Raw genomic sequence first — 26,495 nt, forward strand, 5'->3', positions numbered from 1 at the left:
AACTTCTCTCATTATAACAGTCTAAAGCATTTCCTTGGAATCTTCCATTTCATTCCTTCCTGCACTAAGAAGCACCCATGTACTTTGGAACGAGGACAGTGAGTCCATATACTCTTGTGGCCTCCATACAAAAACAGCGTTATTAAGTGTTAAGTGGTCTCTTTAGTCTTTTTAGTCATTTTTGTGTATTTCTTTTAAGAAATAGATACTGTAGCATTTAATGTAACTTTTGTATTGCAGAATTTGTTGACAGAATATATGTTGCAGCACTGACCTTTGGAAAATTACTTTCCTTATGAGATAATTTATAACCTGTAGAAGATATTTGGTGTCTTAATGTTTTCTTTCAGTCTCTCACTCTGTCACTGTTTCTTTTTATTGCGTTAAGTAGACCCAGTACACAGGGAAGCTTCCAGGATGAAAACAGTTATTTTCCAAACAGCTTCTGAGGGGTAGACTGAGGTAAGGTCCAGGGCTACGCACCTGTAAGCCTGATTAACCTTGTGTTGTTCAATTAAAGCTCTTAGTTCAGGTAAAAAAGAAGGAAGAGGAGGAAGGGGCGGGGGGTAAAATGTTGTTAAGTTTTTTTTGTTTGAGCATTTACAGAGTGCCAGGCCTCTTGCTATGCTTTTTACATATTTTCATAGACAACCTCCATCACAACTCTTTGAGGCAGGTGTTATTGTCATCTCCATTTCATAGATAAGAGCATTGAACCACAGTGAAGTTAATTGTCCAAGATCCCAATTACCGGGTCAGTCACAAATCAAACCTAATCCTGATGAAACAGTTCAATTATTTTTCTTTATCAGATTATATAAGTAGTTATTAATTAAGATCAAATGCCACTTAACTTGCAAACTCTTTCTCCACTCTTCAATCCTTCTCCACAGTGGAATACATTGTAAACTCTTCTTGATTTCTTTCCTGATCCATATCTCCATATTTCTAAAAACTGTGATTATATTGGGCTTTTTTATTTAACAAGCTCATCACCTTCCTGTGATGGTTCATATGAATTTATTTTGCCTACACGTATCCTTGCTCTGATTCCTCCCCTCTCATTCTTCCCGTCACAGTGTTCATTATTTCTATATAAATGATGTCTTCTGCCAATTGAGTGATTCTTTTTTCTTTTTATAATTTAACATTTTTTCTTAGACTTAATATTTACCTAATTACTTCATTCACTGAATTAGCTACATTTTTCTTACAGATTTCTTCTCAAATGTTCGGTAGATCTATCAACATTGACTCTTCAGATGAGCTCTGAGTCTTATCACACGTCCCCAGAGATCATCTTTTTCCTTTCCTTCCAGGAGAGACTGGTTTCCTTTCACCACAATCCTGTTGGATACCTTGCATCCATGTCTTTCTAAGCTTGCACACTCATTTCTGGTAGCCCATAGCCTCCAGTAATTTATTTTTAAAAGGATTGTTGTTGTTTGTTTGTTTGTTTTGAGTTTCCTTTCTCTTACATTGTTGAGCAGTTTGGCTGAGTAAGAATTCTAAGTTGAAAATCGTAATTTAGACAATGATGCTTCATTCCTTTTTAGTTTTCTATGGTGCTGTTGAAAAGTCCTGTGCCATTCCGGATCCTGTTCTGTTACATGTCATCTCTCTTTTCAGCTTTAAAAGCTTGTAGGAGGTTCTCTTTATGCTCATTGCTCTGACACATCCCTATGATATGCACTGGTGTGTGTGTGTGTGTGTGTGTGTGTGTGTGTATTTTGTGCTTTTTTTTTTTTTTTTTGTCTTGGAATCTCAGTTCTTTCTTTTTCTGATGATTCCTGTCCTTCAATACTGGAAATTTTTCTTGCATTATTTCTTTAATAATGTAATAATACTTATTTCTTTTATAATTTCCTCCCTTCTGATTATTCTATTTCTATTCTCTTTATTTATCTTTTAATTTTCTTATCATATCTCTTCTTTTCAATCTCTCTCATTTTTTATTTTTGCTATTTGGAAGTGACCTTAAACTGTTGAGATTCAAAGCTTTCTATCTTTTAAAAAGGTTCCTGATGTAAGATTTTCAACATCTATGAGTTTTAAAAAAATTACTTATTTTAAAGCATTCTGCTCTCATGATATCTTCTCTTATTTCTCCTGGGATATAATAGTCTTTCTTTTAAATCTGTTTTATTTTTATTTATCTAATTGTTGCTCTCTACATTTTCCCTGTGTCTTTTAGGTTTCTACTTTTTTGTTTGTTTTGGTTTCTGTTCTGTTTTTTATGTTGAAAATTTTATTTAGTTGTTGGTGTTCTTTGGCTACCCATTTTATTTTTAAAAAGGAGGCATGAAAATGCTCAATCAAAGCTCTGTGTCCAGGCACATGACATAAACTTTGTAGTTTCATTGTACGGTGATTTGTAGCAGAGAAAGCTTTTTACTGGAGAATTATCACTTATCATTGTCTGGAGATATTTTCTATAGAGCTATTTTATTCTTGTAGTGAGGAAGCTTCTCTTCACATGGGATGTGGGGTGGGTGAAAACCTCAGTGTTTACTTGGCAGATTTCAACTGTGTTCAGATGCATGCCTCACTCAGACCCTCCCTGTGACCTTGGTCCTCCATGTCCTACACCTTTCTCAGGACTATAGGTCGTGCTGCCCTTTCCCAGTGGGTTCCCTTCTGCAGGCACTTTACGTACAGCTTCCTTTACTTTGTTAACTCTACTACCAATCGTCCATTTGCTTTCCAACTTCCTCAAACTTTGTCAAATCTTTTCTTTACCATTGCTGTTTCTCCTTTTTCCTTTGCCTTTGTTGGAAGGCCCTGTTAAATTCCTCTGCTATTATTTCATTAGAGTTTATTGCAGAAAAAGTAGATAAACACGCATAGCTCATCTGCTCTGCTTAATAGCAATCCTTACTGTTCCTCATTGTTTTTTAATATATACTCTGCTTGCAACATGTCTTTACAGTTTGTGTGCTTTTCTCCTATGCATCATGTTTTACATCCTTGTGATGCTTTACAGTTTAAGAAGCACATGTTGGGACTTCACTGGTGGTCCAGTGGTAAAGAATCTGCCTTCCAATGCAGGGGACATGGGCTCAATCCCTGGTCAGGAAAGTAAGATGCCACATGCTGAGGGGCAAATAAGCCCATGTGCCTCCAACTACTGAGTTCACGCGCCTCAACTAGAAAGCCCATTTGCTGCAAACTACAGAGCCCACGCACCACAACTAGAGAGACCACATGCCACAACGAAAGATCCCACATGCCACAACGAAGACCTGACACAGCCAAAAATAAAAAAAATACATAAATAAATAAATAAATTTAAAATAAATACATGCGCTTAGAAAAATAAAATAAAATACCAAATTTCAAATTTCTAAAAAAAAAGCAGCAGCACATGTTTAGAAGCACTATCTTATTTTTTTCCTAGAAAAATCCTTGGTCTAAGACACAGTATATTATTCTGTTTTTCATACTTGACAGATGGAGGGACTTCCACCCAGGGAGTTTAACTGACATGCCCAAGATCACTCAGTCAAGTTTTTCAAGCTTCCCCAATTACAGGATTTTGCCTCCCCTCCACTCTACCTCTCAGGCCTAATTTGTGGCAACTTTATAAAATAAATAAAGGGAAGAAGCAGATGAATTTCAAACACTTAGTTTGAAAAATCTTATTTCTAAACTAAACTGAATTTTCAAAACTAGGTTGGATTTTGGTGTATTTTGTGACGCACAGTCATTATTGCAGTGAACAATTGAGATTTGACTGAAATAATAGATCTATACTGTTCTGATGTCTGTAGAAACATTTAGAGAAGCAAACAATTTGTTGGGTTGGGGGGGAGTTAAAAAATGAGGGGCACAGTTTACCTATTAAAGTGCTTTTAGCATCAACATTAGGTAGGTTCATTGTGTAGCATGAACAAAATTGACAGCCACATCTGTAGGGCTTTTTTTTTTTTTTTTTTTTTTTTTTGCAGTACGCAGGCCTCTCACTGTTGTGGCCTCTCCCGTTGCGGAGCACAGGCTCCGGACGTGCAGGCTCAGCGGCCGTGGCTCATGGGCCCAGCCGCTCCGCGGCATGTGGGATCTTCCCGGACCTGGGCACGAACCCGTGTCCCCTGCATCGGCAGGCGGACTCTCAACCACTGCGCCACCAGGGAAGCCCTGTAGGGCTTTTTCCATCTCTGGCCATCATTTAATGGAGCTAATGCATGTTTATTACAGCATGGTTCCCATTAAACAACAGCCTAGCTATTAGACAGAAAATTCCTGCAAGCAACATGATGCACTTTCTGCAAAGGAACTTCTTGACCACAGGGGCCCTGCTGTGATAATGCTGACAACTTCACGTTCTGTGGGCTGGAGGGATGCGAGGCAGGGGCCCTTGGCCTTCATAGCCCAGTCTGCTTGGAAGCCCTCTGGTGGAATTGAGGCAGGTCTGTGTTGCTTCCCTAGAGGCAGGGACTGAGGATTGGCCAGGCTGACATCTTCCTCCCAGGCCCTCTCTAGTCAGATGCCTGGATCCTGAGGTCTGAGCTCTACCTGAGGATGCCAGCTTCCCCTTTTTCTGTGGAGAGAGCTTGCTGGGTTGGAGCACTGTCTGTGGAAAAGGCAGCCCTGAACAATCCCTGTGCAGTATTCCCCATCTCACTGGCTCTGAGACATTTGAATAATTCCTCAAGTCCTGAATCAAAGAACAGTCCTCATCTTGCTGAATCTCTAGCTAGCCACTCAGTCAAGTGTCTGCCTTCTTCCACACCCTGCTTGAATACCATCATGTCTATAAAATCTTCTCTAAGTCCAGAAATAATGAATCTCTCCAATTCTTACTGTCTTCATGTGCTATTTATGCTCTGTCTGGTACTTATTTCGCTGTGCCCTGCATCGTGAGGACAACAGTGGGCTGATGCCAATGATGGTGCTGTTAGGACAACATATGCTCCAGAGGCAGCCTTCTGTTTGAGTCCTCTTTCTGCTTCCCACGTGGTCCAGTCTCCCTGTGTCTCAGTTTCCTCATCTGTAAAATGGAGACAGTAATACTCTCCTTTCCAAGTTGTAATAGAAATGTAGGATAAAAATGTACATACATCGTCTGACACTAACATCATCTTTCTTTCTTTTCGCTTTTGTGTTTGTTACAAATGATTTATGAGTTTAGATTATACTTTTTCATTAAATGTAATGTTATATTTTACATTTGAGAATCTGCCTTTTGAAAAACCTGTTTGCACCTACAGACCCTACCTAAGTCTACCTGTGTCTCTCTTCATGAATTTACCCATCAGTAAGAAAATGCTGCTACTTTACCATTAGGTTGGCTGCTTTCTGTCATGGGCCCAAGTTTGGGCTGACTCCTCTCCATTTCCCTCTGAGCTCCCTTTTTCCTCACTTGTGCACATCAGTGTGATGACCCCTTTGGGCTGTTGGATGTTCTGGATGGTGATCACAGAATCAAGATGGACCTCCTGAGCTCACGGTCTGCATCCTCACCCGGCAGGGGAAGCTTCCTAAGAATTAGAGCTTCATTCCCTGATGCCTGGATCTCAGTGCTTTGCCCTGGGAGAAGAGGACCAGGTTGCCATTGGCCACCACCAATATCAAAGAATAGTTCTGTGTATAGCCATCACGACTCCTTATCTCGTGCTTTACAGCTGTTTTAGTGTTTTGATAGGTACTCTCTATTGCAATTCATACTACTGACTTGGAGGGGGTCACATACCGCCTCTATGGGTGGGGACATTGAGACTCAGGGGCGTAGGAGATGACCCCCAAGTCAGCCAGCAGATGCAAGCCTGCATCTCACATCCTCTGATTCCGAGTTGGTGCCTGGTCTCCATCTTCTCCATGCTGCTATAGAGGCTTCTGCTGCTGGTACCCACTCTCATCTTGTCATACTAATCCCACGGAGACAGACCCCCAGAAACTCACAACACACTTGCAGGATGTGATTCATTCTCCCTAGAACAGGGAGACCAGAAAGACATTTTGTTTCAGACCATCTGCTTGAAAGAACTCCTGCCTAACCTCACCCTGGGCCTATTGTAGAACTGTGAAGGAGGGTTACAGCTTGAAAAGGCATCTTCTGTGATTGCTACACATCACTCTAGGGGGAGATCTCCCTCCACTCAATGCTTTTGGCCTTTTGGGAGAATGTTTCCCCATTTACTGAAGGCCAAGTCCTTTGAGAAAAATGTACTGCTGCACATACTGATTTATACTGATCCTTCCAGCGAGCTGTGTAGAAGATTCATTTATCAGTTGGATGGTTGGGAGTTTATGGGGATTCTTACATTAGACCCAACTGTGTCTTTTAACCACTGAGTTCTATTATTCTGTAATTTTTACTTCATCTCTTTAGGAAGGGAATTTCTTGTCAACTAGGACTATATGCCACTTTTTACAACATAAATATAGTCTCTTAATGACAAAAGGAAGTGCAGGGTCTAGAAAATATAGCTCAGTCTGAAATCATGCACAAGAAAATGCAAGTCTCACTGGGAGTAGGGGAGTTAGAAAGAATGACAAACCCAGACTTGCAGCAGAGGCGTGGAGCCAGCACGGCAAGCTTGAGTCCCCTCAGGTAGTCGGGACCTGTGTGTATTGCTGTGTGTCTGTGTGTGAGGAGACATTCTGAGTCAGAGTCTAAAGGGACAGCTGGGGGACTTCCCTGGTGGCGCAGTGGTTGAGAGTCTGCCTGCCAATGCGGGGAACATGGGTTGGATCCCTGGTCCAGGAAGATCCCACATGCTGCGAAGCAGCTGAGCCCATGCGCCACAACTACTGAGCCTGCGCTCTAGAGCCCGCGAGCCACAACTGCTGAGCCCACACGCCACAACTACTGAAGCCTGCGTTCCTAGAGCTGGTGCTTCGCAACAAGAGAAGCCACCGCAATGAGAAGCCCGCGCACCGCGGTGAAGAGTAGCCCCCTCTCACCGCAACTAGAGAAAGCCCGCGCGCAGCAACAGAGACCCAATGCAGCCAAAAATAAATAAATTAAAAAAAAAAAGTGACAGCTGGTGTTTGAAGCCTGCATCCATGGACACAGCAAGGGTGTGGGGCGTGGGTGAGCTGGCCAGGAATGTTTAACAGCCTGGACCAGAGTCCCAGTTAACTCTGTCCTTATAAAGGAAGACTTTAGGTGTTCTGGATCTAGCTGATTTTCTGGGTGCTCCCAGGGCTAAATACAGGCTAAATAAACCCCAGCCTCCAAGCCCCATAGGCATTTGGCCAGTAGGTCTTTCAGAGAGGTTTTTATCCCTTTTGCTCATGGAGAGTCTTGGTGAGATTATGTGGTGAGGAATCACAGGTCTGCATTCTAAACATGGTGACTTTTACATGACCAATAAATATGCCTGCTTGTCTGAGGCCAAAATTGGCCTCAGTGGATATAATTGAAATTGCTTTGTGTTTCTGATTTCTCATCACTTTTTTTTTTTTCCCAGCACGACCAGCATGTATAGGAAATTTTGTTCTATACAGTTTAGTTGCATATAACTTTGGGCCCTTTAAGGGAGAAAAATGAGAAATAGTTCAATTTACCTTCTGATGCATAAATGAGAGCTGGAGATTTGGGAATGTGTTAGGCAATAATAACAGGAATCACTTGTTTCCTAAAAAGGCATTGCCTGAAACAACAACAAAACTTTTTAATATATGCCTGGGATGACTTTAAAACCACGCATAGGGGTTTTAAAAGGGTTTTGCTACCTGTAGTTTGAACAAACAGTAAAAATCAAAAACTTGCATTTACTAATTCCCCGAAATGTGTCTGTTCTGAACTGAGCTATTCACAGAGATGCATCTGTAGCTGAACTCGTGTCTTTGTGCTCAGCCCTTTAGTGCTAGGTTTATATGCATCTAGCTTCCAAGAAGCACGCTTCCATAACACTCTGCTAACATTTCCCAGAGAACCTCGTCTGGGCATAAAAAGAAGAGCTGAAATGTGCTTTTATTCATAAATCCTAAAATGCCTTGCTTTTGCGACCCATCCCTCAGGAATAACCCCTTCTGCTTTCACTGCCTCATTCGCTACCAATAATAGGACTGCTTAGAGATGCTAACGCATTGTCTTAGAACTGCACCCAACACATGAAGGCTTTGACTGTCCTTTAGCAAAGGCCCCCTAAATACAGAGAAGTAGAGCTGTATCCTACGAGTTTTGCTCAAGATAAAGAAGAAAGAAGTTGCCTGCAGATTCTCATCTTGTCCCTTTTAGGTCATCACTTCTTAGTCAACATGCTCTGGGGTCTGGTAGTACTGCTTTCTTTTTTCCTTCCTCCAAAAATCTAGGGGCTGAGATAGCTTCTTTCACTTATTTTGATTAATTCATTCATTTTCGCTATGCGATCTGTCCTTCCTGTAGGCAGCTGCATAACTGATTCCTTTTTTCATTGACCTTTCCAGAACTCTGCCTTATTCTTTCCTATCCAAGACCATCTCTTCCCAGGGACTTCTATGTTATGAATTTTTCTGTTCAAAAACACTTAGTACTCAATAGAATGGTTACATTTTCATGTAATCTTGAGCAAATAGGTGGGAAGGAGGAGAGGCAGGTTGCATAGGTCAACATGTGGGAATTCAGGTGTTTTCAATTCCTAGGGATTCCTTAAACAGTTTGTGATTGTACCATTGTACAAGCTGGAGTGCCACCCTTCCCTCTTCAGTATTGCCACCTCCTCTGTGTCAGCATGGTCCCAGAGCTCAGACTAGAAGGGTTCAGCAGTCTTTGCCAGGCAGGAAGATAAGAAATGCTTTCCTTACATGGACTTCAGCACTTTCAAAGGCAGTGCATACAAATTACCTGGAGATTTTGTTAAAGTGCAGATTCTGATTCAGATCCTAGGTGATTCTGATGCTGCTGGTCCAGGGACTATACTTGAAATAGTAACATCTAAAGCTGCCCTGTCCAATATAGTAGCTGCGAGCCACATGGCCCTAGTACACTTGAAATGTGACTAGTCTGATTTCAGATGTTCTGAAAGTGTAAAATGCACACAGGATTTCAAAGGTTTATTACCAAAAAACCCCATGAATTTGAAGTTCCTCATTAACAACTTTATACTGATTACATGTTAATAATAGTTTGGCTACTTTGGGCTAAATAAACTGTATTATTATAATTAATTACACTTTGTGTCTTTTTTTTTTTTTTTTTTTTTTTTTTTTTTTTTTTTAATTGTACGCGGGCCTCTCACTGCTGTGGCCTCTCCCGTTGCGGAGCACAGGCTCCGGACGCGCAGGCTCAGCGGCCATGGCTCACGGGCCCAGCCGCTCTGCGGCATGTGGGATCTTCCCGGACCGGGGCACGAACCCGTGTCCCCTGCGTGGGCAGGCGGACTCTCAACCACTGCGCCACCAGGGAAGCCCACTTTGTGTCTTTTTAACATTTTAATGTGGTAATAGGAAATTTAAAGATACAAATGACCTTTTTTACAAAACAGAAATAGACCCACAGACATAGAAAACAAACTTATGGTTACCTAAGGGGAAAGGAGGAGGGATAAATTAGGTGTTTGAGATTAACATGTACGTACTACTATATATAGGATAGATAACCAAGAATATACTGTATAGCATGGGGAATCATACTCAATATCTTGTAATAACCTGTAAGGGAAAAGAATCTGAAAAATAATATATATATATACACATATATATGCACAACTGAATCACTGTGCTGTACACCTGAAACTAACACAACATTGTAGACCAACTCTACTCCAATAAATAAATAAATAAAGTTACACATATGGCTCGTATTATATTTCTGTTGGTTAGAATTACTCTAATACTCTTTCACTTCCATTTCCTCGGTTATCAATAACACTTAGCATATTTTATCCCAGTGGTTCTCAAACTTTACTGTGCATCACAGTCACCTAGATGACTCATTAAAACAGATTCCTGGCCTACCCTCAGACTGTGATTGAGTAGTTCTGGGGTGGGGTCCAAGAATTGCTATTCCTTACAAGTTCCCCAGTGATTGATACTGCTGATACATGGACTACATTTGGAGTAGCAAGACCCTGAAGTTCTTTCCCATCTTGCCTATCCAGTAGCGCTTACCACATGCTGCTCCTCTATTTTGCAGTATAGTCTGTGAGCATATCTTCTACCTGTCCTCCTATTCCTGTCACCATCTCTTCACCTAGTGGTGTTGTAAAGCCCTTGAAATACATTGCGCCTGTTCTTCGTGGTATCTCCAAAGCTCCAAGTTAAATAATTGGTTTTTAAGTTGAAATGAATTGAATTTAATGGAATTAATTCTTGCTCTTTGTTTTAATTCCCTTACTGGAAGCTCTGACAAGCACAAAATACTAAATCAGGAATGAAATAAAACAGGGATAAGGATTGATCTGTTGGGCAATCTATTTTTTTTTTTTACTGAAGTATAGTTGATTTACAATGTTATGTTAATTTCTGTGCAGCAGTGATTCAGTTATACATATATATGCATTCTTTTTTTAATATTCTTTTCCATTATGGTTTATCATAGGATACTGAATATAGTTCTCTGTGATATACAGTAGGACCTTGTTATTTACCCATTCTATATATAAAAGATATATTTTTTTTTGCTAACCCCAACCTGCCACCAACCCTAACCCCAACCCTAGCTAACCCCATTTGCTAACCCCAACCTGCCACTCCATCCCTCCCCCAACCCTCTCCCCTTTGGCAACCACCAGTCTGTTCTCTATGTCTGTGATATACATTTTATATATAATTTATATTTATATTATATTAATTCTTTTATAGTCTTTTAATTATTTTATTTAATTACTTTAATATTCCATTGTATATAGGTACCACATCTTCTTTATCCATTCATCTGTCAGTGGACATTTAGGTTGTTTCCATGCCTTGGCTATTGTGAATAGTGCCGCAGTGAACATAGAGGTGCATGTATGGTTTTTTTTTTGTTTTTTTTTAAGATGTTGGGGTTAGGAGTTTATTTATTTATTTTTGCTGTGTTGGGTCTTCGTTTCTGTGTGAGGGCTTTCTCTAGTTGTGGCAAGCGGGGGCCACTCTTCATCGCGGTGCATGGGCCTCTCACTATCGCGGCCTCTCTTGTTGTGGAGCACAGGCTCCAGACGCGCAGGCTCAGTAGCTATGGCTCATGGGCCTAGTTGCTCCGCGGCATGTGGGATCCTCCCAGACCAGGGCTCGAACCCGTGTCCCCTGCATTAGCAGGCAGAGTCTCAACCACTGCGCCACCAGGGAAGCCCCGCATGTATGTTTTTGAATTAGAGTTTTGTCTGGGTATATGCCCAGGGGTGGGATTGCTGGATCATATGGTAATTCTATTTTTAATTTTTTAAGGAACCTCCATACTGTTCTCCATAGTGGCTTTACCAACTTATATTCCCACCAACAGCGTAGAGAGGATTCCCTTTTCTCTACATCCTCTCCAGGCCTTGTTGTTTGTAGAGTTTTTAATGATGGCCATTCTTTGTTGGTCAGTTTATTGATTTACTAATTGTTAAGTACATAGCATTGCATTTTGTTTCTGTGCCTCTTTGTCAATTTAGCTCAATGTATATTTTTTAGCACTTAAGGTACAGATGCTTAGGGCAATGAGTTAGCCTAGTTTCAAGTGATATGTATAGCTAGTTGGAATTCCAGGAAAACACTACCAAGTCCGCTGATGTAATTACAGCTAGGGTGTCTTGGGAGCCCAGAGATAGGAGACAAACTAGCCTAATGTGCTGATTAAAGCGTTGCTACTCAAAAGTGTCCTCATCCTTAGACCAGCAGTATCAGCGTCACCCGGAAGCTTGTTCCAAATGCAGAATCTCAGGCCAGCATCTGAACTTATGAATTAGAATCTGCATTTTCACAAGAATCCCAGGTTATTTGTAGACACATTAAAGTTTGATAATCACTGGATTGAAGGACAACTGTAGACTCAGGGGCCATATAAGTCTGAGGTTAACTCTGGGCTTCTTTCCTGCTTTCCCTAAGGGAAGTCTGGGTGTTTGGTCTAAGACAAGACAGATGGCAGATGCCTCACACAGATGGAGATCCATTTCCCTGGGATAAGCATACCACAGCAGAGCTCCGCCAACTGCAACAGCCTTGTTCACAACAAGAGCAAATCCCTGAAAGATCTGTGGCTAGGGGAATTAAAAGGAGAGAGTTTCAATGTGACGGGGAGGCTGTGGCCTTCAACCAGCAGGATGCCGCTGCTCCTTGACAGCATGAAAGGAAGCCCGGCTCCACCAGCCTACCTGTCTGGGAGCCACCTGTCACATAGGAGTGGGAAGCAGATTTACTGCCAGGTAGTAGGCAAAATGGCATCACCTCTCTCCAAAATCGTGGGCATGAGATAAGTGAAATGTAGGACTGAGGTTGCAGGGATGATACCACCATGGGAACATTTCCCTCAATTCATCTTCTTTATAAGAAGAATGGGGCACGTAAGGCCACCAGGAAGGTCAGAACCAATTACAGACCAACTTTAGCAACTTACAAGGCTCTGAGACCGTGTCGAACATCTGTGTTGAATGTTATTTTCTCTCGTATATCTAGTGGAGGTTTTCATTTTTATTCACGTCTTAATACCACATTATGATTATTACATATTTAGTGGAATAAAGCAATTAAAATAAAAATATAAAAGTGGATATATCATTGTGACTGAATTTCTTTTACATTATGAAATCTTCATCAAAGCTATTTAAATATAATGAACATCTATAATTTATAAGGTTAGAAACATGGAAAAATAGGTAAAGTAGGTAGCAGTGATAGGAAAGTAATTTAAAACAATAATAGGAAATATACTTTAACAATATACATAAAAGTTACTGAGGGACTTCCCTGGTGGTGCAGTGGTTGAGAGTCCGCCTGCCGATGCAGGAGACACGGGTTCGTGCCCCTGTCCGGGAGGATCCCGCATGCTGCGGAGCGGCTGGGCCCGTGAGCCATGGCTGCTGAGCCTGCGCGTCCGGAGCCTGTGCTCCGCGGTGGGAGAGGCCACAGCAGTGAGAGGCCCGCGTACCGCAAAAAAAAAAAAAAAAGTTACTGAGGATTTCTAGGGAGCACTAGGGAGCATAAAAGTTATCCCTAATATAACTGATAAAAGTATTCGTTTTTATCTAGGTGCTTTTGGAACGTTTATTTATTAACACTTATTCCTCTAATCATGTGTTCATTTATTCAACAACTATTCACTGAGCCCCGTCAATGTGCCAGTTCAGTCAGAAAGTGTTTTGGATGCATCAGAGAATAAGGCAAATAAAGCAACCATCCTACATTGGCAAGGAAACAACCAATACATAAGTAAACAACAAACAAAACAATACTAACAGCCTGTGACAGATGATGGTAGAGGGAAATGAACGTGTACGTATTAGCCATTGTTGCTTACTGAGTCACCCCAAAGTGAGTTAAAACAACTAGCAATTATTGAGCTCACAATTCTGGAGTTTGCAGTTTGTGCCAGGATCAGCTAGGGCTGTTCTTATCTGAGTTAGGCCCACCCGATCTCAGCTGGGTGTCGCCTGTGCTTCCACAGATGGCCGCTAGATCAGTTTAAGGCTGGTGGGTCATCTCTGCTCCATCATTCTTATCCTCCAGGCTACGCTGAGCTTGTTCATTTGGTGATGGTGCAGGGATCTCAAAAAAGAGGATGGAAATACACAGTGCTTCTTGAGGCCTGGGCTTAAAACCCAGTAGATTCCAGCTCTTGACGGAACTACGAAGAATTGAGGCCACTTTTGTAATCTAACACGTCAGAACAGAACGCCCAGGACTAAGTGCCAAAGCACTACAGTGTTTGGAGCCTGGTTAAGTAAAGAGCAAGTAAGGAAACCAGCAGAGTGTGATGTTCTAGGAATCTCCAAAGGAGAGCGAGAGATAAAAGACTTGAAACTAATGAAACAGATACAAGGAGCACAGATAAGGAACCCCAAATAAATGATGACTTTTATGACCTATAAAAACATAAAATTATATAAATTATGAAATGGTAGAAAACTGTCCTAGAGTTTGGTAAAATTACCAAGAAGTAAAAACTCAGTGGTCTTTCTGGTCTTTTCGTTTTTCACCAAATCACCTGTATGGAATCTGTGAGTTAGTTACGTTGTTGTATTTTGTGCTACTTATCAAAAAGGAATCCCTGTGGGGACCCAAGGGAGGGGAGAGTGTTCAAGAGTGTCCAAGAGGGAAAAAAAAAGCACATTTAGTTTAATTGCTTATCTATGGATCTAACTCTAACATTTAAGAATAAAATATATTAGATTGCATCCAAAAGTTTCGATCTGTCATTTCCTTTAATATATGTAATATATGTTTGTATATGTATATGTACATATATAATACCTATTTTATATCTGTATATATATATAATATGTATATTTATATATTCACACATATATCTTTTTCATTGTATATAATCCCTTTTGGAAAAATGCACAGTTACTTAAAGGCTTTTGCTGGCCCCTTATTTTCCCACTCTTCATTGTGATCTGTCAGTGGCAATGTGACGTATCGCGGGCTGCTCTCAGAAGTTTGATCATCAGGATTACTCAGGCGTTACTAATGAACCAAGAATGACGTGTCCTGTGGTATTGGACATCCGGTATTATGAGAAATAGCTCTACGCTCTAAAGAAGAAAGAAACACTGCTATCCAGCATAAATGGAAGGACCCTAACCTTGCTTGATTCCACAGATAAACAGAGGTTGCTTTCTAGCTCTGATGAGAAGGCGCATTTTGAAATGGAATTAAGAAGCTGACATGCACACCTGAGTCAGATTCACCCACGCCTCAGGGATTTAACCGTGATGATGGAGCTTATACTGCCTCTTCGTGTGCAAGCTGGAGTTCTTCTGTTATAAACAGTTTGTGTCAGAAAGGATGAAACACATATTTAGGACTGAACTCAGTGGCTCTAAAAAGCTTCTCCTTGCTTCTAAATATAAAGATGGAGATTAGCTGTTTATATATAGTTCATCTCCTGACACAACTGAAACAGAAGAGGAGTTCCATTTCTCTAACGATTTATTTCTGTGATATTATGTCCAGAGTCCAAATTTCCCAGTTAAGCATAATATTATCCATGTTCATGAAGATTCTGATAACATGATTATTTGAATAAATAAATAATTGTATAATTTAGCACTTCCCAAAGTTTATGGATAATAAGTAAAAGTTTATATTGTAGAAAACACCTAAGAAATCCAGTGTAGTATACATTAGCATAGTAAAACTTTTGGGAATTGTCTTATTAAAGAAATTGGTTAAATATTATATAATCCAGAATTTTTACATATACTTTATAAAACATGCAGCTGTGTTATTTTCATAAAATGTCAATTTGAAGTTCATATTACTTGGTGATCTGCAAAATACAATTTGGGAAACTCTGAGCTCTTTTTTTTTTCACTTCTAGAGCAAAACACCAACCCCTTTGGGAGAGGGCCAAGTCGTAAAAGAATTACCAGGAGTGGGTGCATGTGTCCATTTACTCAAGCAGGTGTAGCTCTCAGATCCAGTCTTAAATCATTCTAGAAGAAAACTCCAGAAAACCAGGATGACAGGGATACAAGATCTCATGCAAAGAGAGCTAGTAGGGAGCATGGTGACAGAGAGAGGCAAAATAATCCTGAAAAACAATACCATAGAGCGGCAGGGTGGCTCAGTGGCTCAGAGCAGTTAGAGACACATCTTTGACACTTTCTGGCTGTCTGACCTCTGCCAAAGTATTTAACTCCTTTGAGCCTCATTTCCTATCTTAAAAAAAAAAAAAGGGGAGAGCCGTAATACTCAGTTCAAAGGATTGTTGTGAGAATTAAATCATGAGAATGATATCTGGCACATAACAGGCACTCAGTAAACATTATATTATTAGAGAAAAACAGGAAATGGCATGGTCAGAGTCAATGTTTCATCCTGTGTAGATACTTATATCTATAGCCATTGTCTCAGACTTATTGACAATGACACCTGGAAGGGAATTTAGGTTCATTGAGCCCATCCCCATGATCTTACCTCTACACAAACTGGAGCCTAGCAATGACGGGGCTGGAAGCACTTAGGTCTTGTATATTTAGTCTCTCACTCATGGGACTGTAGGAATTTAAAGACACAGAAGACGTTCTTGTGCATAAAATTAGCATGGTATTTTGGAGCACATATTGACTTTCTCCTTAATTCCCCAAACATTTTGAATAATCCGAAATATACTTTTGAAGTCAAACATTTCAGTGTTATTCCTGAGTTACTTGTAAGGCTTTCAGCATGCTGCCTTTTAACTTGAACTGGATGTCAATTTCAATAGCGTATTCCTCATTTTTGGAAGGGGAACTCTGTTTGCATTATCAAAGGGTTTTCATTGGAAATGGATGCTAAGGAATTTAACCTATCTGGACTGATCATTTGGATCTGTCATCTGTCCTCCGTAACTGTTACCTCTTCTCTAATTCTCATTCTTCAGCTTTCTCCGTCAAATTTTAGGATTCTGCCTTGTTTGTCTTCAGTTCCAGCGATGAAGTTTTCTGCAGTATCAAGTCTACTGCCTCACTTTAAAGTCAGCTCTCAGATTTTTCTTTTCCTTGTACATATTTCTGACAACAGGTTATTTTCAACTATCTGCCTTGGCTTTGTAAATACATGAATCTTTTTAACTAACATTCTGAGAATAAAATTAAAAGTCTTCAAAGTTGTCTCTCTTTTTTTCCTGTAACTTTTTGGTTAAAATTTTGCTGTTCATTCCTAGTCTTAACTGCTTTGTTACAGAGAAAATGGCCTTCACATTTTCTAGTTCTTGGAATGTATTGAGATGTTCCTGTGGTCTCTTATGCAATTAGTTTATGTCCACATTCTAAGCAAATTACAAGATAATTTTTTACTCTGCATGTAGAAAGCCTATTTAACCATTGAGTGATTACTATTACTCACCTAATTATAAAAAGCTCTATATTTACTTCATTTTAAAATTTTTGCAAGATTGAGATTTTTGTTAAAAGCTACCATAATTATAAATTTGTCCATTTCTCCCATTTTTCAATTTTTTCCTTATAAACTGTTTTCAAACTGTTACATAATCACCGTGCATTCTACCTTTTATAAAAGTAAATAACTACTCTTGTTTCACATAATAAATTTATTCAAAGTTTACTCTGTCTGATACTAATATTGAAACTACATTTTATCTTTACATTTTCTAATTCTTTCTCATCTTTACATTTTCTAATTCTTTCAATTCATACTTCAAGTGTCAGGTGTGTCCTTTTTAAGCAATACATAGTGGAACTTTCGATGAAGTGAGGTCACATAGAGCTGAGGAAATTTTTGTCATAAACTCTGGGACACTTTCGCCTTTAGTCTCACAAGCTCTCATAGACACCCTCTCATCACTTTATCTGATTTTCTTTTGCAAACTAGACCTGCTGTATATCATTTCTTAGTAAATTACACAGTAGTCTAATTAATTAGTGAGGAGAATTTTCCTTTCTGTTGTCTTAAGATAATAGACTTCTGAGGTTGATCTATTGAAAAAGTAGCTCATAAGAAGGTATTGGTATAAATGTAATGAATTAATGTGTCAAATTTCTTATTAAGTGTACTAGGGACTGTTGGATACACAGGGAAAAGTACAAAGCACGTCTTCGAAAATTTCTCCCGTGTTGACCTTGGGCAAATGCTGTGAACCATCTGAGACTGTTACCTCATGTAGAAGATGAAGCCATTGGTCTGTCTTGACAGTAAAGTGCTCCTTCCCACTCGGAGGTTTTATAACTCTGCAGCTCTAAAAATAAGACAGATCCAAGTACTCAGCTAGGATACAAGCATTTGGGAGAAGATGCACAAACTCTTGGAAACATAGTTTAGACTTTAGTGTGGTTTATGGACAAAAGAGATGGTAGATGATTTGAATAAATGATGGCATGCTCTTGAACTGCTTTTTTTCCTGGCAATTGGTTGTTTTTTTAAACAGATACAAAAATCCAGTGTGATGAGTCCTATAACTAAAGGCATTTCTCTCACAGAAAATATGTATTTCTAAGCTCTAGTCAGTGCCGAATGCATTTATTCGTGTAATCATTGAATATTAAGTGATCACTGATTCTAAGTAAAACTGCATGCTGGACACTGTGCAGTGATACAAAAATGAATGGGCTGTGAAACCCTGGAGGCCTCTTGATAATTGTCACTGTAGTTTGATGACTCTAAGAGCAAAGAAAGGGACTTTGATTTTGGCCCTAAAATGATATGTAGTGATAATGAACAGATGTTTCATTAAACACTAGTTCTATAGGGAATTATAGATGTTATGTAAAAATTTATTATGTGTCTGTGTATTACACATTTTAATATGATAATGTTCCTATTAATCTCCAAGAGAAAGAGCATTCAACATATTTGCCCAATAAATTCTTTTATTTTTGTGTTTGTTCATTTGGCAGAACATCCTAATGGACACATGTTACATGGAAAATCTTTGGGATGGAGATTTTAGTTAGAGCACCAGTATAAATGCAGATGGATTGAACACCCTACATACCATTCAGGCCAAATGCTGAAGAGACTTATTTAAACAGACAAATAAACAAGATCAAGAAACAACTGTTTAAGGTAGGTAGAAATGACTTTTGAATGATTTATTCTTTCAGTGATTGGTACTGTAGCTCCCTGAGGCTCTGAACTAAGTGTTTAATATGAACATAGAATTAGACTCATAGGACCCCTACACATAGTTTCTTCTCTGAGTGTGTCACCAATAATTTTGTAGGAAAGCAAGGTCATATCACATTATCTTGCTCTATCTGCAAAGCAGTCTAGAAGTAAACTCAGAAAATATCTACTGTATCTCTTTTCACACCAGTCCTCAAAATAACTCTGATTCAAGTCATGGAAAGAACCTGAACCTAGAAGACAGAAGTTATTTAAAAAAACCTTTAGATCCTGAGGAAAAGCTCTGCTGGCTTTGGACCTTTTATATTTTCATCCATGTTGGCAATTCCTAGATGTGCCATTGGCCCACATGATACATACAGCTCAACATTGTAGCTGCAAAGTAAATTAGGGGCCAGGAGGGGAAGCAGATATTAAGATCTTGCAGCCAGAACCACCCTAAAATCAATGGTAAAGTGATTAATGCTGATGACATACGGAAAAGTCAAGAAGGCCAGACAGAGAACTCTGCCAGTGGGGACGCAAAGGTGAAGCGTGAGGACCTCCAGAGTGAAATATACAATAATAGAGAACAATTCACATGTGCTGTTTATTTAAATGGGGAAACTGTAGGAAGAGATACAGTTTCTCAGATATAAATGGAAGTGGTGGGTACAAATGTTCTAGCCAGACAATGATGCCTCAGTGGGTCACTATGATGAGAAAAGAATGAGGCTGGGCAAGTTTGTGTGTCAGTTATCCATGGGATTCACAAAAATAGGCTATAGTTTTCAATTAAATAGCTATCCTATGGCAAAATACTCACTGATGCTTTTGTTCCTGTGCTTTTCTTTTTTTCTTTTCTCCTCCCTCAGGAAGCACAGGACAGATCTAGGTAGCATCACTGTTGAACGTCAGATATTTTAAGCTTTCTCCATATTTTTTTAGTCCTACAAAGAGTAAGGCATGAAGGACAGACACAGGATGGTGCCTGCTTCATTTTGCACAAAAGCCTTTTAAATTCTCCAAATCCTGGTCTCGAAATACTCTGCTGTGGAAAATGCCAAGAGAAAAAGTGAAAACCCCAGGGACAAATAAAGGATGAGATGAATGATGAAAATTTTAAGATTTTAATATTTTCCCCCCTTTAAATAAGATTACCTACTCTCATGCTCACTGTCCATTACACATATGTTTTGGCCTTTAAATAAGTGAGTCAGAATGCCATCTGGGTATGCCACTTCCTCACAATTAAGCTGTAAATATGTTGATTTAGGAATAAAGGTACACATTTTATATCGTGTTATGTAAATGTGGTTATAGTCATAGTATTATGCAGACCTTTCTTCAGAAAGGACTATTTAGAATTCCCCTGCAGAAGTTATCAAATAATTGTGAAACTATTTAGTTCCTGTACAAACCCATCTAAATATTGAAATCTTTACCCTTCTTGGTACATGCATGTGGCTCAATGCAATTGAGGTTTTTTTTTTACTGTTCTCCCTCTTCCCATCCCAGGGAACAGAAAGGAAAAACATACAAAAAGATTCCACTGAGACATGAATTACATTCTCACTCTAACATCAACTTTTGCATGATCTTTTGGAATTGTGGTTTTGTTACTGAGTTCAAGCTTATACTGCTCTTCAGCATGACAGGCCAATAAATGGAAAAATGAGGTGTTGGGGCAAAGAATGGTGACCTTCTTTGGAAAGCCAGCAGACCAAGAAGATGGTAGACTAGTGTCCCAAAGAACCATCTTACCCCAGTTAGAATTCAGGCTTCTTTTATACTGAGAGGGGAGGGGATGTGGCAGGTTGTTGCAAACTTCTGGGTGTTGGAATTCTTTGTTCTTGCAGCTGTCCATGTAGGTCTGGTCACAATATTCCTGTCGATTAGACAATTGTTATTTTCTGTTTTGCAACTTTTTATCTCTCTATGAATGGGAAGGTGTTTTAACTTTAAACGTCAAGCCTGGGTCAGAGCCTTGAAATGGGTTATCATGTATATTTCAGGCTACAGGCAGGGTTCTTTTACAGAGGTGCAGAGCTATCATGACTAAGCACAGGCAACAAAGCACAAGGGTTAGAGCTAACAGAAGAGATCCAATGTGGAATCAGGTTTGTTCTTCTGTGTACCAATTTTGCTTCCAGATGTTAAGGTATCTTGAGTTAGTGAATGATGTTAGAGGAAACAAACAAGGATAAGGCTTCAGTGGTCTCAACCACTGTCCTCCACCCTTCCCCCCCACACACACACACTGACCACCATCAGTGTTGCTCTATAGGTAATACAGCTGCACTGAGATAACCCATTGGTCTTGACTGCCAAGTAGTATAGTGTTAGGTTTCAAAAACTTGAAAAATATGGTGGATTAAAAAGAAGCATGTATCTTTGCCAAATCTCTCTCTTACTAGGTTTGTGTAACAGACTGAGAGTCTGTTTCCTCATCTACAAATAAGGGATAACCTTTTATTCTCTAAATAATTTTTTTGAAAATTAAGGGGTCAAAGCATTTAAACATACTTACTCTAGCACCTGAGACAGAGTAAGTGGTTGGTAGCTGTTGTTTGACTTGATGTCTAGAAAAAAATTTAGTATCCCTGCCCAACCTGGTTATTCTTTAAAGCATCTTTGTTTCATTTTGTAAGTGGCAAAATGTCACAGGAAAATTGGTAGATAGAAAATAATACAAAAATAGCTCCCTGTTTTGCATTCCATAACACATAAAAATTTTTAGGATAATTTTTTCTAGTCTTTCTTCATTTTCGCATGATGTTTCATTTTATCTTGGTAATCATTCTGTACACGCACTTGACATACTCCTTTTTCATACTATTTTCCATATTTTTTCATAACCATGAAATTTTAATACCCACAGAAAACTTCATATCAGAAAAATTACACTTAATATTTAAATCTTTTTCTTATTTTTGAAATTTCAAAAATTTATTTAAAACAAATGCACTTGTAACAATTACCCTCATGTATCTATTAAAATGAGTTCATTGATTTACACTATGCATGGATTATTATATCACATCCTTGTTACAGAACTTTTATTTCTTTTTTTTTCATTTTATCTTTTCAGCATAAAGCAATCATTAAGTTACCTAGAGTTAAAAATGTATTATGTTTGAAATATCTTTCAAGCTATTATAAAGGCAGTATGCCAAAAAGATAGCACTAAGCCCTGGATACGCTAACCAGTGCATTGTATGTGGAAAAGATGGATTTTACCTGGAAGTAAATGACTCATCTGCGTGGTTATCTGAAAACATTAACCAAGCAAAAATAGTTGCTGAGAATACAGTACATTTTCCAGCAGGTTTTATGTCCTTGATAAAAAATTTTGAGAAGTCTGTTGATCAAAGAAAATTTTATTTCTCCTTCCATTCTTGTTAAAAACTATCCGTGGAGGGAATTCTTCATCTAAGATCCATGAGCCATGTGTTGGGGTATGGCGGGGGTGTGTTTACAGGTGGACACTACTTAAAATTGTGTGCCAAATGTAGGATTTTTATACCCATGTGAATTGGTCTTGGGAGAGGGAATGGACTTTCTTCATAGGATCCAGTGCTGAATTTGTTGCTGTCTCAGTTTCCTTCCAACTGTAAAGGGATGTGGCCTCTGATGGTCTGCTGGCTCACTCTTGTGTGTGGAAAGGTGTGCACCCATGCTGAGACTAGTCAGACTAGTCCTACTCTTCATTCCCCTCTAAATCCTACAGGAAAAGAATTGACCAGGCTGCAGGAAGAGAATCTGAGTATGGAAATCACAGCTGGTGGGATCTCCCTGGTATCATGGAGAAATGAACTAGAGAGGTTTGGGGTGGGCTGCTTGAAAAGAAACCAACCCCAAAACAGCTTCTCGCCCAATGGCAGACTGTCCAGACCACACACTGTTGTTTAATTTCCTCTTCCACAGGTAAAATATGTGTGTGTGTGTGTGTGTGTGTGTGTGTGTGTGTGTGTGTGTGTGTTTCTCTTTGGAGGGGCTTACGGCTTCTGAAAATGGAGCGAATGTGCCTAGTTATCCAACTTTGAATTCTCTTCTTTAAACTTACAAAAAGCCTTAAAAAACATTCTATCACTCAGAGAATTGAGCCCAAACCAACACGTTGTAAACACTCCACATTTCTTTTCTTCTACTTTTTAACAGTATAATATCTGTGCATGTGTCTAAAATAATATGAATTCTTTCATGTCTTCTCCATTTCAAAATACTAAAAATGTTTAAATTGCTGAGCACAGAAGGATATTTTCTAAAAGAGAATTTGTTCTGTATTTCTAGAATATACAGTCAGATCCAGGGGACATCAGTTTTTATTTTGGTGCCTAAAATTTCCAAAACTGTGTCAAAGAAAACTAACATGGGAATTTAGTGATGTGTCAGGCACTAAGCTAAAAGGGTTACTTACATTATTTCATTTACTCCTCACAGCAAATTGAAGAGGCTGCTATTTTCAACCTTATTTTATTTATGGGGAAGCAGTCCCCAAAATATTAGGTAACTTGCCATAAATCTCAAAGCTAGTACATGGTCAAACAGGGTTACACCAGGTTTTTCTTTCTCTCTTTTTTTTTTTTTTAATTTATTTATTATTTTTGGCTGCATTCGGTCTTCGTTGCTGTGCGTGGGCTTTCTCTAGTTGTGGCGAGCGGGGGCTACTCTTTGTTGCGGTGTGTGGGCTTCTCATTGCAGTGGCTTCTCTTGTTGTGGAGCATGGGCTTTAGACGCACAGGCTTCAGTAGTTGTGGCACATGGGCTTCAGTAGTTGTGGCACGTGGGCTTCAGTAGTTGTGGCATGCGGGCTTCAGTAGTTGTGGCTTTCAAGCTCTAGAGCGCAGACTAAGTAGTTGTGACACACGGGCTTAGTTGCTCCATGGTGTGTGGGAACTTCCCAGACCAGGGCTCGAACCCGTGTCCCCTGCATTGGCAGGCGGATTCTTAACTACTTTGCTACCAGGGAAGCCCACACTAGGTTTTTCTGATTCTATTGCCTTTACTCTTTCCAAACCTTACCTTTTCTTTAGAGAAACTAATGATTCTTTTAAGATCACATTTCAGAAAATGCATGTGCTGGTGTGCTCCATGGAAATAAAACTGGCAAAGACTGGTGTGGTTAAGTTGGTCTCAATCAAGGCTGAGCAGAAGCCACCTTGATCCATCCAATGTGGGGATGTGGAGAAAAGCAATTGCCTTGAACGTCTACAAAGTAACGCTTTCACTACTTGATTGAGGACCTGTGAGTTATGCAAATGATGCTCTAAGAGAATCACATCATTGATGTGTGTCATGTTTATTCTCTTAGCAAGATGGTTCTGCTTAGATACAAGGTTTGTTATCACTTCAAATTTGGACCTAGCCGTGCTTTCATTTATCTAAAAAATCCCTCCAAAGTGAGAACTCATTCACTCTTAATGATTCTCCTATAAATTTGCTTATGGGTGATTTCAGCTGTGGGATGTCAATGGGGGACATGGAGATTTAATGAACACAGCTATGCCAAATCTTCCATTACAGTGGGCAAATGAGGCATTTTGTCTAAGACAGTTATACTAAGTGTGCTTTGTATAATGAGCTCTGCATTGTAACAAAGTGAGCACGTGTCTCCTGTTTGGCTTAGAAAAGAGCTGTATCAAGAGTTGATGGCTGACCACAGCAGCTTTTACAGTGGTGCTCGTGGGTCTGTAATATGACAAGCTGTCAGAACAGCATGGCACCAGACTCACTTTTGTCAATGCTAAATTAAGGGCTCTTACCCTTATTCTTATGGGGTGTTGGGGAAATTAAAGAGATACACATCTTTAAAAAAATTTTTTTTATTGAATTATAGTTGATTTACAATGTTATGTTAGTTTTTGGTGTACAGCAAAGTGATTCAATTATATATATATGTATATATGTATATATACACACATATATATGTATATTCTTTTCAAATTCTTTTCTATTATGGTTTATTATAGGATATTGAATATAGTTCCCCGTGCTCTACGGTAGGACCTTGTTGGTTACCCATCCTATATATACTAGTTTGCATCTGCTAATTCCAAACTCCTAATTTATCCCTTCCCCACCCCCTTTCCCCTTTGGTAACCACAAGTTTGTTTGCTGTGAGTTTGTTTCTGTTTTATAAATTAGTTCATTTGTATCAACCTGTAGATTCCACATTATATGATATTTGTCTTTCTCTTTCTGACTTACTTCACTTAGTATGATAATCTCTAGGTCCATCCATGTTGCTGCAAATGGCATTATTTCATCCTTTTATATGGCTGAGTAATATTCCATTGTATATATGTACCACATCTTATTCTCTTCTTCTTCCTCCCTCCCTTCACAACCACTCTCTATCATTCTCTCTCTCTCTTTTTTAAACAAATATGTGTTTATGTTAGGGGTAAGTGTGGGAAGGAAATTATCTAGTCCAGGGGATAACGTTCTTTTTCTGTAAAAGGTCAGACAGCAAATATTTTAGGCATTGTGGGCCATATAGTCTCTGTCACAAATACTCGATTCTGTTGTTGTAGCATAAAAGCAGCCTCAGACAATACTTGAACGAATGAGCAGGGCTGTGTTTCAATAAAGCTTCATTTATGGATGCATAAATTTGAATTTAATGTAACTTTCACACATCAAAAAATATGCTACTTTGATTTTTTTTTAACGATTTAAAAACATAAAGGTTTCTTAGTCCACATGTCTTACAAAAACAGACACTAGTGTATGTTTCTGTCAAAGGTCCATTCAGCTCTGGTGTCTGCCTGATTCCATATGCTGATAAATTTGGTATCTGATGTTTCCCTCAAAGATATTGCCTCTGCCCAAAAGATCTCTTTCCCAATTTCTATTTCATGCTTAAAATTCTCAGAATTATCTTTGTCTGCTGACTATCCAGACCCTTTCAATCTTTAAGACTACTCAGATGACTTTGATCATGAACTATCTCCTTACCCTCTGTATTAGTGTGCTAGGGTTGCCATGACAAAGCGCTCACGGACTGTAAGGCTTAAAGAACAGGAACTTGTTTCTCACAGTTCTGAAGGCTACAAGTCCAAGATCAAGATGTCAAAAGAGTCGAAGAGTTGGTTTCTCCTGAGGCCAATTTTCTTGGCTTACACATGGCCCCCTTCTCACTGTGACATGACATGGTCTTTTTCCTGGTGTCTCATCCTCTTCTTATAAGGACACTAATCCTATTGATTGAGGGCCCTACCCTTTGACCTCATTTAACCTTATTTACCTCCTTAAAAGCCCTATCTCCAAATACAGTCACATTGGGGGTGAGAGCTTCAACATGTAAATTTTGAGTGGACACAATTCTTTCCATAACATCTTTGATCAAATGTGCAAAACCTAAGGGGAAAAGAAACTCAGTAATCAAGATAAAAGCTATTTGAATGCAATATTTTTAAAAATCAAAATCAATGCAAAAGGTTAATGATTTTAAAAAATCAAGATTTTAAACAAAGACTGGTTCTGTATTATTGATTTTTCCTTTTGCCTCAGACTTCAGTATGGCTCAGCATGACTTATTCCTCTTTGCTCCTTCAGCCTGTCCTTCTTTTTGGTCCCTTTTGCATTTATAATATATGACTTCCTTTTCCTTTATTGAGTGAATATTTTTAAAGCAGATATTCTATTTCATGACTGTATCCATCTCCATAGTTTCTAGTATACCACCTAGCACAGAGAAGGTGCCCAGTAACTGTTTGTTGGTTCAGATGCAGCCACTACATGCTTTTAAAATGTGTGCCCTCTGGTGGGGCATTGTGGGGTTCATGAGGCATTTAAATATTTGGAGCATTTTTCTTTAATCAGAAACATGTAAACGAAGAGGCTGCAATGACCTTTCTTATGATCTTTATGATGAGGACTTTTTGAGAAGCTTGAAGGAA

General features: G+C 39.2%; 1 protein-coding gene across 12 annotated transcripts in view; it reads left to right on the top strand.

Moving 5' to 3' along the window:
- Window positions 1–26,495, top strand: part of ARPP21 (cAMP regulated phosphoprotein 21) — a 1,021,360-nt gene that overhangs the window by 404,423 nt on the left and 590,442 nt on the right. For 11 of the 12 annotated variants that reach the window (XR_013830175.1, XR_013830176.1, XR_013830177.1 and 8 more), the window contains 2 exons: window positions 18,384–18,552; window positions 22,322–22,518. The gene's annotated coding sequence lies outside the window, so the exon portion shown is untranslated. The remainder of the gene's footprint in view (window positions 1–18,383; window positions 18,553–22,321; window positions 22,519–26,495) is intronic. The other variant, XR_013830180.1, reaches the window with a different exon arrangement.

Source organism: Stenella coeruleoalba (assembly GCF_951394435.1).
Source record: "Stenella coeruleoalba genome assembly, chromosome: 10".
In the NCBI taxonomy this organism is placed as follows: domain Eukaryota; kingdom Metazoa; phylum Chordata; class Mammalia; order Artiodactyla; family Delphinidae; genus Stenella; species Stenella coeruleoalba.